Below are 16606 nucleotides of genomic sequence, written 5' to 3' on the forward strand. Positions count from 1 at the left end.
CCATAGCTGGGGGGTGAAATATTTCTCCTATCAACCACCCACCACACATCTTACCCATGATGCCTACGTTGAGAGTCGGGGGGGGGGGGTAAGGGGGGAAAGAGGAATAGTCAACAGGGATAAACAGTCAAAGGTAAAGAATATGGATACTGCCGTGAAGCAAAGGAACACCAGCCAGTGAAGATATAAACTACAGCACAGGCATGAAGGTCAGAGCCCCACTACGAAGGTCCCATAACAGATTCAGGCTCAATTAGATGATCACACAGAAAATTCCTATTCTCTCACTTCATCACCATCCAGATTCCCAGCATAACAATTGTGGATTACAATTTAGAAAGGTAAAATTCTGCTCCTCTGAGGAGTAAAAATATAGATGTATAGTGAACATTAACATTTTCTACCTCTTGTCAGATTAGGATAAATCCTCACAAGACTCAGATATGAGAACAAGGGCAATAAATGTTTCCACCGTGCAGAAATAGTAAATAATAAGATGAAATTCTCATTTATCTGAATACATCAATCTCATTTGATTATGACCTTTCTGTGCAGTTAGTTTTTAGTCTGTGTAGCACATTGTGACATCTCAAATTTAATTCATTAGCATCTTTGAAAGTTTTCATGATTCATTTTATATTGAAAAACTGAACAGAATGATTTTTTCAGTCACACAACCAATCAACATTTTTTAACAAACTGCTGTAGCTTGTCCAACTGAAGTGACAGGACACATGGTTGTGGAAATGGAGTGCTGAATGAAACAGAGTCCTTTTTCATATGAGAGGAGAACATGGGACAAAATGCTCTGCAGAGCACATTGAAATCTGCAAACAAAGAGTGAGAAGACTTAGGAGATGATCGCATTCTAATAGAGTAAAGCAGGTGCAGCAGTGAATAAAGCAAACATAAATAGCAATTAATTTATTTAAAAAACATAATGAAAGTAATGCCTGAAGCCAGATGTCTCAGTAAAATCTGTCAAGCTTTAAAAACAAAGTGAAAAGTGTTTATGATACATAAGTAGCATTATAACGAGCAAATTTGCCATTAATTGGTTGACTCAGTCAATAAACAGTTGACTAAGACTAGAATTCAGAATACTGAGCACCAGAAAAATGACATGAGGTTACTATTATTTAGGGAGAATCCAGACTGCATCACACTTGATAATGAGACGTTTCTTTGCTCCTGGACCCAATTCCTACAGGCATATCTAGGTCAGTCTCTCTAGATCTAAGTTGTGAATTGCTTATATTTGACTTATAGTCCATTCTGCATAATGTGTGAATTAAGTCACTGCCAACATTAATTCAGAACTCTCCTTATTAGTTAGTTGCCAATGTCATAGTTAACTTTACTTTTGAAATTGGAGGAAACATTAACTTTAATATATACCGTGACATTTTTTTTTAAATGTATTGACCATTTTGACTCCAGGTCTACTACAGACTAGAACTGAACCCATATGGTTCCCTAGACTGTAATCTTTGTGGATGCAGCTTGTCAGTTTTCGTGTGCACAGGGACCTGATGGTTGGTGTTAATGGCTCACCTTTCAAATGGCATACATGAGCTTGAACATTGAGGCACAGGGATTGCTATGTCATAACCTACAAAGATAGGAAGAAACTCAAGTTAAAAAAATATATTTAATGAACGTGTAAAATGTTTTCATTGACACTAAGCAAGCATTTTCCAATCTCAGTCCTATCACCCTCTTAACCTGCGCTGAGAAGCCTCAACCTCATTTCTGAGTTGTAAGAAGGAATAAAGGATAAACATGCTTTCAGTGACTTTCATAAAAATGACTTCATTATTTTCAACTTTGTGTGCTCATACACTTGTCTTACTTTTATATTTATGCTTAAGTAAAATAAGCCACGTAATAGATTTCAACAGCTAGATATTGGTGTGTCTATCACTCTACTAATTAAGAAAGTGTTTGTTAAGAGAAGTATGTTCGCTTTCTGTAGAAAACACAGATTTGACTAACCAAGATTGAAGATTGAAAAAAAATAAAATTAGTTCTGGTATGCTCTTAGTAAAACTCCAACATTCATGATAAAATGTACAACAGATACATAATGTTAAATGACACCGAGCTTTAATGTCTCTAGTGCATGTAATAAAATTCCCAGGAAAAATGATAGAGGCATGAGTCTTAAACAGGATTGAAAGTCATCACACGTGTGAATCTCTCTGGATTGGGAAATATCCAAGTCAATATAACCAATAGAATAAATATAATCCAACCATTTTATGTGTATGCTAAGAGAAAAAAATAACACCAGGTTATCTTCATAAAAATTTATCAAGAATCTGTCAGGCCTGAGAATGCGTCTTACATTTTGTAAAACTAGAGTGGTCACAAATGATCACGGAACCCATTCAATTAGAACATCCAATGGCCATACTGAACTTCCTTTGAACTGAACAATAGTTAATACAATTTCTGCCCAGCATACTCCCTCTCTCTCCTTATCTCAAGACCATACAAGTAGTCTTCCAAAAGTTAAAGAAAAAAATCCATTATCATTTAATTACTTTTCTCCATGAACTTTTTGAAAAAAAAAAAAAAACCTTTGCCTCCTGTTATAGATTGACAGTCCTTCTCTCTCCCCTGGCCTCTTCTGGATTTTCTCTCACACAGGTGTTTCCCCTGGAAAATCTGCACAGATTTTCTCCTGACTTGGTTTCTGCATCTTGCAGGATTGAAATTAACACATGCTCTTTAACAGAGTGATTGATATTGTGGCCATGCTCCTTTGGAGATATAAATGATAACGCATGGATCATAAGTTGCTCAAGTTGAAAAAAAAAGAAGGAAAGAAAGAAAATAGAAAAGGACAAATAAGGGTTCAGACCATTGTTGGGTTTGACACACTTCTGCAGGAAGGAGAGGGTCAGATGTGAACCAGATTATGCTTTTATATGTCACTGTCCATACATTACCCACTCAGTAGTCTATACTTCAAAACTCAGAGTTTTGGAATTAGAGAATTGCACTGTAGTCTTTGCCATGAGTCTATTATTTCAGAATCAAATCAAATCACAGGTCTTTCCTAAAGGCATCTCTTTGTTGGTTTGAAAAGTCAGTACTCAAACACATGATTTTATGGCCCCCCTTCACCTCATCTGACTCGAGTCTGATAGAAAATTCTAGTGGGGTTTCTCAATGGTTCATCAGAATACTCAATCTGTGATGCCAGAAAAACAGTTTCCATTCTGTTAATGGACTAGTTTTCCTGCAAGTGAAGCTATTTACTTGTTATTCAATGCAACTTTTAAATCTATACATAGTAGGGGTGAACACAGAATAATTCATAGAGAAAGATCCCCCGGGAAAAGTAAGAGATGGAAAAGAATCTCAAAATCACAACAGGAACCCAAAATGGTAGTGAGGGGGGAGTGGCAGGCCTGGTAGGGAATGATCAAGGGCAAGGTTACGTAAAGAAGAGGCATAGCTGTAACCCAGGTGGGGACGGAGCATGGTAGTAGGGCAGGAGGAAAGTCAAGGGAGAAGGAGGAAAGAGCTAGGAGTCAAAGGACATTTATACAGGTCTAGACAAAGACATGTACATGAAAATATATATATATATGAGGATGGGGAAATAGATCTATGTGTCTATATTTATAGGTTTAGTATTAAGGTGGCGGAAGGACCTTGGGCCTCTACTCAAGCACTCCCTCAATGCATGAATAGTTTCTTATATTAAATTGGCACTCTACGATGCTCACCCTCCTGACACAACGGCTGAAACCAAAGCGGGCGAACAAGTAAATGTGGTGAAGAAAGCTGATGGTGCTCGGCTATCAAAAGAGATAGTGTGTGGGGTCTTAAAAGCTTGAAGATAAACAAGCGGCCATCTAGCTCACAAGCAACAAAGCCCACATGGAAGAACACACCAACCTGTGTGATCACGTGGTCCCAGAGGGATCAGTTGTCAGGCATCAAAGAACAAAAAATCATATCATTGGCTGCACACCTCCATGATATGATCGCCGAAGAGAAACGGGTGCATAAGCAAATGTGGTGAAGAAAGCTGATGGTGCCCGGCTATTGAAAGAGATGGTGTCTGCGGTCTTAAAGGCTTGAAGGTGAACAAGCGGCCATCTAGCTCAGAAGCAATAAAGTCCACATGGAAGAAGCACACCAGGCTGTGTTATCATGAGGTGCCAAATTGATCAGGAACAAGATATCATCAACAAAACAAATCTTACCATAGTGAATGAAGGGGGAAGTACAGAGTGGGGACCCAAAGCCCATTTGTCGGCCACTAGAGAGCCCCTCACAGAGGGGTTTAGGAGAGGAGATGGGTCACTCATGGTGCGATGTAGTACCGATGAAGAATACAGCTTTCCCCCAGATCCTGGATGCTTCCTCCCCCCCAATTACAATAATCTGATTTCTACCTTGAGGGACTAGATGGGGCAGAGGTTGTGCACTGGTGCATGTGGGAGCTGGAGGCACGGGGAGTCCGGGGTGGATGATGTCTTCAGGACCAGGGGTGTGAGGGGCGATACTGGGAGAGTAGAGGGTGAGTGGTTTGGAAAGGGGGAACTGATTACAAGGATCATCATGTGACCTCCTTCCTGGGAGACGGATGGCAGAGAAGGCGGGGAAGGGAGACACCGGATAGGGCAAGATATGACAAAATAACAATCTATAATTTATTAAGGGCTCATGAAGGAGGGGTGAGCGGGGAGGGAGGGGAAAAAGAAAAAGAGTACCTGATGCAAAGGTCTTAAGTGGGGTGCAAATGCTTTGAAAATGATTAGGGCAAAGAATGTACGGATGTGCTTTATGCAATTGATGTATGTATATGTATGGATTGTGATAAGAATTGTATGAGCCCCTAATGAAAAGTTAAAAAAAACAACAAAAAAACCACAACAGGAAACCCACCCTGACAGTCAACCAGCACTGACATCAGACGCTGGTTCCTGTGCTCACTGGATCCTGAGTGCCCCCTTCAACAGCACAGTCCTCTCCCTGCAGGGAGGTTTGTGCCTGGACTCACAGGGACTACCCTGTACTTTCAGTTCATCCTGCTTCTGGAGATGGCAAATCAGCTCTTCATGGAGCATAGGTCTTTGTGCCACCATCAGATAAAATTGTGCAACCCACTGAAAGCCCTCCCCTGGAAACTGACACACATTGGACACACCAGTTGTTACTGAAAGTGAGTACAGAGCCTGAAGGGGAGAATTCCAGAGACCACCAAGGCTTACTCAAGCCTCCCCTAGATTCCATCAGAGTTGTGTTTACATATAGGGGAGGAAAATGAAACTAAATAAAATAAGAATCAAATCAACAAACTCAATTACCCCCTATTGTTATGTTAATTCTAGTTCATAGTGTCCCTGCAAGACAGAGTAGAAATCCTTATGGTTTTGTAGACTGTAAGTCTTTAAGCAAATAAGCAGCTTCATCTGCCTTCCTCATAGTAGTTGATGTGATTAAACAACTCACTCTGCTATCAGTAGATGAGATGAGAAAAATTGGATTGGACTGGCAATCTCTAAAAAATATCCTGATAAGGACACAGGATATGGATCCGTATGCGAGAGAAGAATGTACAGCAGTAGTCAACATCTTTGACTCTGTGGAGAGTAGCAAGAAATAATAGTAACATGGTAAGTATATATACAATTACTGTCCCTGAAAAATATTTGAGGAAAATGTCAAATGGGGATCTAATGTGCTGAGATAACTAACTCCAAAAACAAACTGAAAATTTATCTTTGAAAAGAACTAAAGAGAGAAGAGTGACACAGTCTTCAGGAAATATAATGAAAGTTCTAAGCAAACAAGAGAAGGATATTGTTTGAAAACCAAATGTGAAATTATCACCTATGAGAATATCACTAATGAGGTTGAAATGTGAAATTATCACCTATGTGAATATCACTAATGAGACTGAATATCACATTTCTTTCAATCTCATCATAAATAAAAAACATCCTATAATCAATGTATCTTACTAGAAAATATGAACATGTTTTCATATGTAAACATATAACAGCACAATCAAATCTAAGAAGGTCATTCCATTCCAACACAATGAGCATAATGAGACAAGGTAGAAACATTGCTTCTGAATTCTACCACAAGGTTTGTACATAAGACAGAGTTCTAAGGGCTAGCCCAAGCCAAGTGCAAGAAGAACAAAGCACAAACATTTGTCTATGAGAAAGAAGGTGATTCTCTAATGGGTGATTTTGTATTGAGGTAACCTGATCAACTTACTGGGCATCTGCTGGGTTACACTGACATTTAAGAAAGTTTTTCCTACCTCTCATTTTTTTCCTTCTCTCAGGGTAAGATTTGCATCTTAGCTGAGTGATCTTCCAGCCTCCATGGGCTTCTCTGCACTTTCTCTTTTACAAACATTTCCCCCAATGAAGTGTATGCACTTAATAAACCTTGGTCTTTGCATCATGGGGCTGAGGTGAGCATTTATTTTTTGACCATATGAACACACTTGCATTAACAATTATGTTATACAGGGTTCTCCAGAGAAACAAAACCATAATGCTAATAATTATATATATATATATATATATATATATATATATATATATATATATATATATATATATATATATATATATATATATATATATATATATATATATATATATATAGAGAGAGAGAGAGAGAGAGAGAGAGAGAGGAGAGAGAGAGAGAGAGAGATAACATAAGAAATAAATAATCTATAAAGCAGTACAAATGGCTCAGTGCAACTCACTCCAATGAGACAGCTGTGAGACAGTGGCAGTACTTCTAATCCTGAGGGCCTATAGAGTAATTCAGGCTGTCCGGCCACAGGCAGCAAACAGCAAGGCAGGTAGGTCACCAACAGCCAGATGACAGGGTCCAACAGCTCAAGAGCTGTATATTCCAATAGTGTGGCAGAGCAGGTCTTGAAGATACCTCAAATTACAGCGACACAGTCGATGGGATAGATGTCCCACAGGTAGTGTAGATTACAAATTAAGGCACAGAACAAGCAAGGCAGCCGCACACTGGTCTAATGATCAAAGAGCAAGAAACAAGAAAGGTGAGGCTCACCAAGCCATTTATCTCTCTGCCCTTTAATTAATCCCACATGTGTTTATCAGCCAGGTAGACACAATAAATTAACTACCTCAAGAGTGTAAGACGATAAACCTATCATTATTTGCTGCCATGTGAAGAGATCGGGTACAGTGTCTAAAATTGAACATATGCAAAGATGTTTTCATAAATGAGACATTCAATTTCATAAACTTGATAATGTATCATTGAAGAGAGTTATTGTGGTGGTTTAACATGGTTAAACTTGTTGACAGGGATGCTCAAAGGGCTTTCCTCAGTTGAATATTATTTTATTCAATGTAATATTGTACTTATTGTATGTGCAAAAATATACTCATATTTTGTAGCCAAAGAATGTGAGGATAAAAAGTTACCCACAGATTTTCCTAATTCCAATAAATGTAAGCTTGAGAAAATATCCAGAAATCAATCTTCTTCAAAATTTTCAAACTGGGCACTGGTATGCATTGACGCAAAACTTTCTTGAACAGGCCAATAATATTGATACAACTAAAATAACATCTCTAATTTGGAAAGTCTTGTTCTAACATGGAAACTGTACAGATGAAAATGTATGCTTTACTGAAAATGTGCAATTCGCTACATTTTTATATAGAAAACTCCACAATATTTACACGTTACTTACTTATTTTATACCTTATAAATAAACATACTCATTTTTTCCCAGCAAAAAGTATCAGATAACTCCTAGACACTGTCAATCGGGTTTTTTTTTTTGCCATTAACTATGAATGCAAAATCACTTACCATCCGTTGTGAATCCATTGCATTAAAATATCCTCAAATGAGTAATACATTAAAAAGATATAATTAAACCAATACCTTTATATTTGTTTTTTTAATCATTTTATTGGGACTCATACAACTTTTAATCACAATCCACATATACATCAATTGTGCAAAGCATATTTTTACATTCTTTGCCCTCATCATTCTCAAAACATATATTCTCCACTTCAGCCCCTGGCATCAGCTCCTCATTTTTCCCCTCCCTTCCCGCCTCCCTCATGAACCCATTATTATTTTGTCATATCTTATACTGTCCAAGTCTCCGTTCACCCACTTTTCTGTTGTCTATCCCCTAGGGAGGAGGTTATATGCGGACCCCTGGAACCGGTTCCCCCTTTCCACCCCCACTCCCTCCCCTCTCCCAGTATCACCACTCACACCACTGGTCCTGAAGGGATCATCCGCCCTGGATTCCCTGTGTTTCCAGTTCCTATCTCTACCAGTGTACATCCTCTGTTCTTGCCAGATTTGTAAAGTAGAATTGGGATTATGATAGTGTGCATTGGGCGCAGGGGGGGTGGGGGGGGGAAGAATTTGGAACTAGAGGAAAGTTATATGTTTCATTGTTGCTACACTGCACCCTGACTGGCTTGTCGCCTCCCCTTGACCCTTCCATTAGGGTATCATAAGTTGCCTACAGATGGGCTTTGGGTCCCCACTCCGAACTCCCCCTTATTCACAATGACAGGATATTTTGTTCTTTGATGCCTGCTACCTCATCCCTTCGACAACTCGTGATCACACAAGCTAGTGTACTTCTTCCATGTGGGCTTTGTTGCTTCTGAGCAAGATTGCCACTTGTTTATCTTCAAGCCTTTAAGACCCATATAGTCAATTGGTTTTCATTGGTCATTATGCTCTGCCACAATGTTATAGTGCCCTCTGAGTACGCATAAATTAAAATCGTGAAGTTTTAAGCAGTTAAAACCTGGAGAGAAAACATATTTAAAACGTAAAGGATGATCATGGTTGATCAATGAAAAGTGAAGTTAGCCAAAGAAGTAATTTACTAATGAACAAACCTGGTCTGATAATTGAGATTAACACAAAAAGTGTCATCAAGTATTACATTTTCTAATGGAGCAAATACAGAGACCACAAAGGCAGGCTGTGGGCTGTAAGTGTACCCTCATTTGATGTTAAATATCATCCCATTGTCTCTTATTTTTCTTCGGGTTCCCCATTCTCTTTAGGTTAAATTCTTACTTGCTACCATTAAATGAATATTTGCCTGTGTGCATCTGTGTGTGTGTGCACGCGTGTGCATGTGTATGTGTGAGCAAAGATGTTCCTGGAGCTCCCAAGCATTAGCTAAGAATGCCTCCCTACAGCAACTTAGAGGAATCTACCTAGGGTCTAATCTGCCTTCAGCTGGACTAAACCAAGGATGGCTACATTATGTTGATTTACTAATCATGCTGAAGTAATTACAGGGGATTGTGATTTAACTGCTTTATTTCCCAGCTCACTCTCAGGACCCAGTGAGGCAGATAATTCAAGGTGCTGAAATTGGGGTGGATCGATCTCAGATCAGGCTGTGCTGTGTGGAAAGCCAGTGGATCATCCGTGCTTGAATGTTTTGTGTGTCCTAAAGGTAAGAGACCCTGGAACCTGAGCAGGGGGATCTATATTATGACAGGTATCCTCAGCCAGTAGACCTGTAAGACAGGCTCAGGGAGGAACAATGCGTTTGCCTCTGTAAGTCCCTGGGGTTGAACTCAAAGGTAGTAATGTCCAGGCCAGCATCAGAGAGAGCTTAGGCCGCTGTTGTTATCAGGAGTAACTCTTCGAGGACTTAGGTCTTCAGAAGTGAAGAGCCCAGTGTGCTGTGAGTGGGGGTTCCTGGCACTGGACATACAGGGTGCCCCTGGAATTGATGCCTTTCCAGCTTGGGGGTGAAGATAGAGTTCCTACTTGCAGTATGTCTTGTGAGCTTAAGATGTTAGCTGACAAGACTCTCAAAGAGACATGGACCCAAATATTTTAGAGTTGCCAGCTCTCACTATTAAAGGGGGTGTGCAAATTCTTCCTCTGAGTCTTTTTACCTAGGGCTGAGAGAAAGGCCAAGATCAATTTTGAAAAGTGGAGTCATGGATTCCAATGTAAGCTCCTTAATTTGCTACCTCCTCCATCTCTGGTGACATGCATGTCCCCTGGGAATGAGGGGAACAAGGGGGTCGATGACAGAATAACCAGTAATTAATTTGTTTTATTTAATGTGGGTTTCACCCTATCCTCCGGGGATAAACCAGGTTAAATGGTGATCTACAAATTAGTGAATAAGTGCTATTGCACCCTCAGCATCTTGCTTATTGGGTAACATCCCTACATATGTTAGAAAAGACTCCTTGAGACCAAGACGCAAAGATCAGAAATCAACAAGGGGCCCGTGATAGCCCTTGACCATGACGTTGTTTGTCATATTTAAACTCTATATAACTTCTTTATTTTTCTAAGTTCCTTGAACCAGATTCAAATGACTTAAAATTAACTGAAAATATTTTTGTGATTCTTAGGTTTGCCTGCCAACCTACTCAAGTTCTTATTGCTTGCGTAAAATCTGAGAGAGAAAATAGCTCCACACACATAATTAGCAAGATGAGTTTTTGATGGATTAGATTTGGGGTTCTGTTTAGGCTTGTAAGTGTATTAGACTCAGAGTCTGTATTTAAGACTAGAACCTATATCCTGGGATTAATCAGTGTTCCAGGTTCAAGAACAATTGCCAAGGAATAGAAATAGGAATTAAGTGTCGTGAGTCAGATGTTCGTGGACATATTAAAGGGCTTTATGTTTTGAAGGTTTAATGCCTAACATATTGTATTTGGAGTTGATTAGAGGCTTATGTGTTAAGGTATAAGGATGTAGAGCTAAGGTTTTAAGATTCTTATTTTCGGAGTTGGGTTTCTCAATTTGAGATTTAGGGTCATTAAGTTAGGTTTAAGGTTATAAAATAAAGTTTAACCTGTTACCTGATTTAAAAACTGGGATAAATGCATTATAGGTTAAGAGAGTATGGTGGTCGGATTGGTTAAGCATGTTAAGACTATTGTGGGTATCAGGATATGCTCAGGGTGTTAGTAGAAGTTCTGGTGGTAAGGGGCTTTTTCATGTACTTAGGGGGGTCAGTGCTTTAGGAAGTTGTTAGTAAGGAAGTTCAGCATGTTAATGTGTAAGGGTTAATGGTTTGGCAGTTGGAGATTAGCAATTAATGGTTAGAGTGTTCAATGCCAAAAATTATTTTTGTGTGTTGAAATGTAGCCTACAACTTTAAAAATATTTAATAGCTGTAGCATTTATGGTATATTTGGAATCTGTTACGTAAAGTATCATTAATTTATGATGATTCGAGGAATTACTATTTCTTCTCTTTGGAAGCCTCTTTTCTTCCTTTTAAAAAGTATTCCTTTTATGATTGGTCCATCTAGAAAATACTATAGAATTTTTAATACGGTATTGAAAGTGGAAATGTATGTTTGTCCTGCTTCTTAAGTGGGGTGTTTTTTTAATGAATATATTAGCACATCGAACTATACCTGTTTCATGTCACAGTTGTAGTTTTTTTACATGAAAAGCCTTTGACATTTTAAAACTAAATTATTTTATTGGGGCTCTTACAGCTCCTATTACAATCCACACATCAATTATAACTTGTACAATTGTATATACATTGCCATCATCATTTTCAAAATATTTTCGTTCTACTTGAGCCCTTGGTATCAGCTCCTCTTTTTTTCCCTCCCTCCACCACCTTTCTTCCCTCGTGACCACTTGATGAATTTTAAATTATTATTGTTTTCATATCTTACACAATCTGCTATTTTCCTTCACCCACTTCCCGTTGTTCATTCCCCTGGGGGAATGTTATAAGATGATCTTTGCAATCGGTTCCCCTTTCTCCCCCTTGTGGCCCCATCTTTCCCCTACCTTCATGGTATCATTACTCCCATTATTGTTCTTAGGGGTTTATCTCTCCTGGATTCCATGTACTATGTTGAGAGCTTTTATCTGTACCAGTGTACATACTCTGGTCTAGCCAAATTTGTAATGTAAAACTGGGGTCATCATAGTGAGGTGGAGCAAGCTTTAAAAAACGGAAGGAATGTTATATGTTCCATAGGTGCTATACTGTACCCTGGGTGGCTCATCCTTTCCTTGTGACCCTTCTGTGAGAGGATGTTCAATTGTTTACAGATGGACTTTGGGTCGCCAATCTGACACCCTTTGTTCCCATTGATATGATTTTTTGTTTGGGGTATTCTGATGCCCGATACCTGATCCCATGAACACCTTGTGGTCACACAGACTGGTGTGCTTCTTCCATGTGGGCATTGCTGCTTCTCAGATAGACGGCCTCTTGTTTAACTTCAAGCCTTTAAGATTCCAGTCTCTATATCTTTTGATAGCCAGGCATCACCAGCTTTCTTCACATTTGCTTATACACCCTTTTTGACTCAAGCAATTCTGCTGGGAAGATGAGAATCACAGAATGCCAGGTTATTAGCTTGCATTGAGGGAGGACTTGAGAAGAGGCCCAATGCCTTTGATTTTTAAATGTTCCTATTTTGTTTCTGTGCCTACTTAGACAGTTGACCCTCTTTTCTGTCAATGGGCTTATTACAGTGCTAATTTTCTCATGTAAAATGGGCTCTGGGACAAATTTCAATTCATCGTGGTATATAATCATTTTAATATGTTGTCTGAATCTGTTCCAAATATTTTAAAGAAATTTTAGTGTATATCCATTATCAGTATTGGGTTACAGTTTTCGTGCAGTATCATTATCTAACATTGGTGTCAGAGTATTTACTGGTCTGATAGAAAGTATTGGTTACCAAGGACTCAAGTAGAAAGAAAATGTTTTGAGAATGATGATGGCAACAACTGTACTAATGTGCTTGATACAGTGGATGTATATATGGATTGTGATAAGAGTTGTACGAACCCCCAATACAATGATTTTTTTAAAAAGAAAGTATTGAAGTAGTGGTAAGTGTCCTCTCACAACCATTGTTATATCTACACTCAATAACTTGAACTTAAACTACAAAACACTAAAGCGGTGTTTATTCATACCATCTCAGTACTCCGTATTAAGCTTTAATCTATGGTCTGTTTATGCTAGAAGTTTCTCCTGGGATTTTACTTCAATTCAATTGATTATAGCCCTTGCAAGCAACCTAAAACTCATTCAACTACCATTGATTCCAGGAACTGGCTGGAACCTCTGATCTTCCAGCTGACTCCTCATTCTAGAGGACTACATGATTTACACTCCCCTTGCCAGGAAAATAGTGACTAACACCTAATCATTGTGTGATGCCTGCAAAACAGAGCCCCAGTTTGGGAAAATACTCTGCCATATGACATGCTGTATGGATCTTAGAAAATGTCCTACAGCTCACCTCCAGAAGAATGTTATAAATCAATGAGGGGCAGCAATTTCTCAGTGAGTTTTGCATCACCTTTATTTTATTAGTTTTTTTTTAATAAAAGAAACCCATTCTTTTTTTTTTTAAGGAAAACTTGACTTGCTTTATTTAGCTTCCAATTTCTGGGAGGCTCAAGAATTAGGATAATTCTGGACAACAGAAGACAACAAGACTGTGCTTACAGAGCTCATTCTGCCATTCCTGTCTGTAGGACCACCGTTTAATTGTCGCCCTCCCTGTGACATGGTGTGCATGCACATCTGATAGTCAAAGTACAGTATACTCTACAACCAAGCACCACATTCTGTAACTCAACAAGCAAAGGGAGCACACGCAACGTCAGCATCTGGCAGTATTTTTTGGAGAGGAAAAAAGGTAACTAAAATGGGTTTAAATTAACACCATGAAATCACATCTAATATTTGATACTACATGATTCAATACAGCTATACAATTATATAAAATGTGTCGACATCAAAGAATACAACCAAAGTTAAGATAGCAAACAGAACCTATATAATATTTTTTGTACAGGAAAATACTTTTGAAGTCTGCATGTAACTGCCCATTCTTTTAAAGAAAATATACTACAAGCAAAGTTATCAACCTCCAGAAAAATCACACAGCATTACTAAGCATATCCCCCAAAAGTGTACAATATGCACACTTGGAGAATACAAAATTTAAAAAATTGTAAGCAACAGGTGAGATCCATATTTATAAAAATGTGAAAAGAAGTTCCGTTTTTAGTACTGTCATATAACGAATTGTCTTTTGATGCGAAGTTCATGAACTGTTCGCCTGCTGGGAGTACACTTTACAAAAACACTATTTTTTTTGAAACGAGATTACGGAGCAAGATAGGGTATCTTAACAATGTCATCTTAATAAAGTTTGTGTTTTTAAAATGTTTACTATTTTATCAAAACATGTCCCTTAGGTATGTAGGATTCATTTTTAAAATTCTTTCCTGGAAACAATCTACAAAGGAGAGGCGCGTTGTCTGCCAGTCACTTCTGGAAAAGGCTTCTGGAGCTGAGAAGGAGCTACCTTCTCACGGTTTCTCACTGCTTGTTTTTGGCCTTAGCGTGTATTAAGATGTGAGATTTCAGGTCAGTAGACTCAGCAAACTTCTTGTTCACCTAGGGCCTGTCTCCCGCGTGGATCTGCACATCTGCGCACAAATTGAAGTCCAGGGAAACCGCTTCCCACAGCCTTCAAACTTATACTGAAAGGGCTTGTCTCCAGTGCGAAGCAGTTGGTGTCGTTTAGCTTTGAGCTCTCGACAAAAGCCTTGCCGCACTCGGCACAGAGGTGGACGCAGGGCCGTGGGTGTCCAGGTGCCTCCTCCTGGCTGAGCTGTCCCTGAGCACCTTCGGGCATCCTTTGTGAGGGCAAGCTATTGTTCTCGGAGCATCATCTTCTTGAATTTTTCTTGGCTTCATTCTGGCAAATTCTGCCAGCTGTTTGGGGTCCAAGAGGTTGATGCCGGGGATCCCTCCGGGCGGGAGCATCTTTCCCATCATGTACTCCGATTAGTCAGGAGGGGAGTTCTCCCCAATGATCTGCTCCCCAGCCAGTCTCATGGTCAAGACCTTTTTTTCATCTGACGACCATAGGGTGACAGAGAACTGGTCCTCCAGCGTCTTGATTGATCTGCACCTGCTCATGCTCCCACTTCTTGTTGCCCGCATCGCCCCTGCCGGTGCCGCCGCCCCACAAGAGCTGTCGCTACCGCTGCTCTTGCGGCCGATGTAGTCATCGTCGTCCTCTTCGCCAATGCTGGCCGGCGCTGGAACTGGGATCGGGATCTGGCCCTCGAAGCCTTCCTCGGCGCCGACCACCAACTCACGTGTCTGCACCAGGATCGCCTCCTGGTGGTGGTGCACCTGGCTCGGGTCCACGGTGACCGGCGGCTGTAGCGCGATCATGGACTGCTGCTGCTGGTGGTGGTAGCCGGTGTGCCCATGGCCGCTCCCGCCTCCGCGATCGTCCCAGTCCACGTCCTCCTCGCCCACCACCGTGGTCTCGATGGTCTCCACCTGGATGGTCTCCACCTCGATCTCACACAGCTCCACGATCTCGGCTGAGATCTCCGGGCCGTCCATGGCATTGTAGAGGGTGTTGCCCGAGGCCATGGCTCCGGGCTCCGGGCTCCCGGCTGTATGAGGAGGCGTCCCGCAGCGGGGAAGGAAGGCAGAGAGAAGAACGCAGTGAGTGGGCAGGGCCCATTCCTTCTTTTAAACTAGAACTTAAATTCCAGTGAATGTCTCCTGAGCTTTTGTGCATTTGATGGCATGGAAATAACTTTTGTAAACATAACTATTTAGCATTTTGTGCACGCCTTGGGTGTTGATTAGTAATTTCTGAGGCTCTTGTTGTTGATAGTTCTGATGGTGTCCATTCTATCTTACAGGGACCTTGTGCACAAGGGAATGAAACTCTGCCCACCCCTGCAGCATCCTCACAGTTTAGGATGAACCCATTGCTTCAGTCACTGTGTCAATCCATGTAGTCGAGGGATTCCTATTTGTCACTGCCCCTCTAATTTACCAAAAAAAAAAAAAAAACATCCTTCTCCACGGACTGGTCACTTCTGACAACATGTCCAAAGTATTTAATGTGAGCTCTCACTTCCTACCCTCTAACTAGCACCCTGGCCTTACTTCTGCCAAAACAGATTTGTTTGCCTATTTGAATGCCCATGAACTATAATTCAACCACATTCATTCTTCTTATTTCTCCCTTATTCAATGTCCCACTTATATATGCATATGCGGTAATCGGCAATGCCATGGTTTGGGTCAGATAAACCTAGTCCTCAAAGTAACATCATTGTTTTTCAACCCTCTAAAGAGGCTTTGTTAGGCAGATTTATCCAGTATAATGCATCTATTGAACTTATTATCACCTTTTAGTTCTTTTGTAATTTTCCATAAGCTGACAGTCTTTCCAGAAGAAGTTAATACTTAGTCAAGCTTAGATTAAGAATATTGATCAAGGAGGGAGCTGGAAGCCCACCTTCCTCTGAAACCAACCTGTCTCAGAGCCCTGAGCTGGAAGGCTGTCCCTAAGACCTAGAGGAATGATGACGTGGAGATTCCAGAAATGCATGGTGACTGGGCATAAGAGAGTCTAAAACAAATTGTGCATCTGTTTATTACCATGACTTGCAGATCAGTTTTAGAGGGGCCCTAAACCTTACCCTTTATCCTAGGACTGCAACCTCACACCCCTCTGCCTTCAGAAACACCCTGGGGGTTACAAAAGGGCTGTGCCAA

The 16606-nt window shown here is 40.3% G+C and overlaps 1 pseudogene; it reads right to left on the reverse strand.

The window, feature by feature from the left end:
* Positions 1-14389: 14389 nt before the first annotated feature.
* On the reverse strand, positions 14390-15463 carry LOC142436435 (transcription factor YY2-like; annotated as a pseudogene).
* Positions 15464-16606: the final 1143 nt, after the last annotated feature.

Source organism: Tenrec ecaudatus, unplaced genomic scaffold (genome assembly GCF_050624435.1).
Source record: "Tenrec ecaudatus isolate mTenEca1 unplaced genomic scaffold, mTenEca1.hap1 Scaffold_269, whole genome shotgun sequence".
NCBI lineage: Eukaryota > Metazoa > Chordata > Mammalia > Afrosoricida > Tenrecidae > Tenrec > Tenrec ecaudatus.